We start from the raw sequence: 2,073 nt of genomic DNA, 5'->3' as shown, positions 1-2,073 counted from the left end.
CACGTCACCATGATTTAGGCACTCACTAGAAATTGTGATGATGATGATGAGGGAGGTATTTGGGGTAACTTTCCGGTTTGAGGGTGGGAATGGGTGGTGGTGCTCTTTACAAGATCTAGGAAAAACGAGGTGGATTTGTGAACAAGAGGAGTTCCATTTTGGTCATGCTGAATTTAGGTGCCTGTGGTACGTCAAGATGGGGTTGCACAGGTTTGTGGAAATACTGGGCCCAAGAGATGTGGGCAGGAGATGAAAATGCATCACTGGGTGACATCACAGGGAGAAACTGTAGCCAAAGGGATTTCAAAGGGGTTGGAATGATCATTGAGCCAAGAACTAGACAAACGGTGTCTTAGAAACTGGAGGGCACAGAAAGAGGTCTAGAACAGTTTCAAAAGGAGAGAATGCCTGGACTCCTACCTCACACCATATACCAAATTTAACTCAAAATGCTTCAAGATCTAAATTTAAGAGCTAATGTTATTTAAAACTCTTAAAGACACACATGCAAATCTTTATGACCCTGAGCTAGACAATGAATTTAGATAATACCAAAGCACAAGCAGCCAAAAATTAAATTGGACTTCATCAAAATTAAACAGTTCTGCATCAAAGGATACTATAAGTGAAGAAAACCCACAGGATGGGAGAAAATACTTGCAAATCATATCTCATAAGAATGTAGTATCCAGAATATAGAACTCCTAGATAAACCAATTTAAAAATGGGCTAAGGTTTTAATAGTTCTCAAAAACTATATATAAAAATGGCCAAAAAGCAATGAAAAGATGCTCAACATCCGGGTCATGAGAGAAGTGCAAATCACACCCCAATGAAGTATCACTGCTCACCCACTACAATGACTGTAATATAAGAAACAGAAAAACACGTCTCAATGAGGATATGGAGAAACTGGCACTCTCATACATTGCTGGTGTGAATGTAAAATGGTGTAGTTACTGTGCAAAGTTGGCAGTTCCTCAAAACTTAAACATTATGTATCATGACCCAGCAATTTCACTAAGAACTGAAAATATGTCCACACAAAAATTATACATAACTCATTCCTAATGGCCCAAAAGTAGAAACGACCGAAATGTCCATCAATAAAATACGGTATATCCATTATGGTAACGAAATACACGCCATGACATGGATGAACCCTGAAAACATTGTGCTGAAGTGAGTCATAAGGCTACATATTATGATTCCACTTACACGAAATGTCCAAGAAAAGGCCAAGCTATATAGAAAGATTAGTAGTTGCCTACGGCTGGAAGGAGGGACTTGAGAGGGACTAGGAAGTACGGGGTGTTTTTGGAGTGATGAAGATACCCTGGAATTAGTGGTGATTGCTGCACAACCTTGTAAATATACTAAAAAACCACAAAACCGTATGCTTTAAAATGGTGAATTTTATGATATGCAAATTATAGCTCAATTTTAAGAAACGTGGGGGCTTATGCTCAGGAGTGTCAACTGCAGTGGTTAAGCCAAGCGAGGTGAGGCCTGGAGAGACCCCAGGATCCAGTTACCGCAGTTAAGATCATCCACTTGAGAGCATGTTTCCTCTTCAGTCATCTCCAGGAATCCTGGCTGAATTCTAAAGATTCGGTGGTTCCATCCCTCCTGCCACGATTGGTTTAGGAATGGGCAGGTGAACCAGCTCTGCCCAATGAAAGTAGGCTGCTAAGGGGCTTCTAGGAAATAATTGAGAAAAAAATGAAATAGGTCTTCTGCCTCTGGACATGTGTATCACCTTGAAGCCTGAAGCAGCTGACTTGGTGAGATGGTTGGACAACGTGCTGAGAGCAACCCATCAAGTTGTAAACACCTGGATCCTTAGAACCACTGTACCTCCGGACTTCAGGTCATAAGTCCTCCTGCTGTTTAAGCCATTTGTTTTTAAGAGCTCAAAGTATCCATGTAGGTTAATGGTGATTCTTCCTGAGATGGGTTAGAAGAATGGGTTGGAGACAGGGCCGGGGGAACGGGATCCGTTTTTGTATCTTCCTATGACCAGACTTAGTTCCAGTCAGGACTGGCACTGAGCATGCTATTCTCATGTCTGAA

The sequence above is a fragment of the Rhinolophus ferrumequinum genome, chromosome 9 (genome assembly GCF_004115265.2).
Source record: "Rhinolophus ferrumequinum isolate MPI-CBG mRhiFer1 chromosome 9, mRhiFer1_v1.p, whole genome shotgun sequence".
NCBI classification, from domain to species: domain Eukaryota; kingdom Metazoa; phylum Chordata; class Mammalia; order Chiroptera; family Rhinolophidae; genus Rhinolophus; species Rhinolophus ferrumequinum.
The sequence above is the reverse complement of the archived record's forward strand: the minus strand, read 5'-3'. Positions refer to the sequence as shown.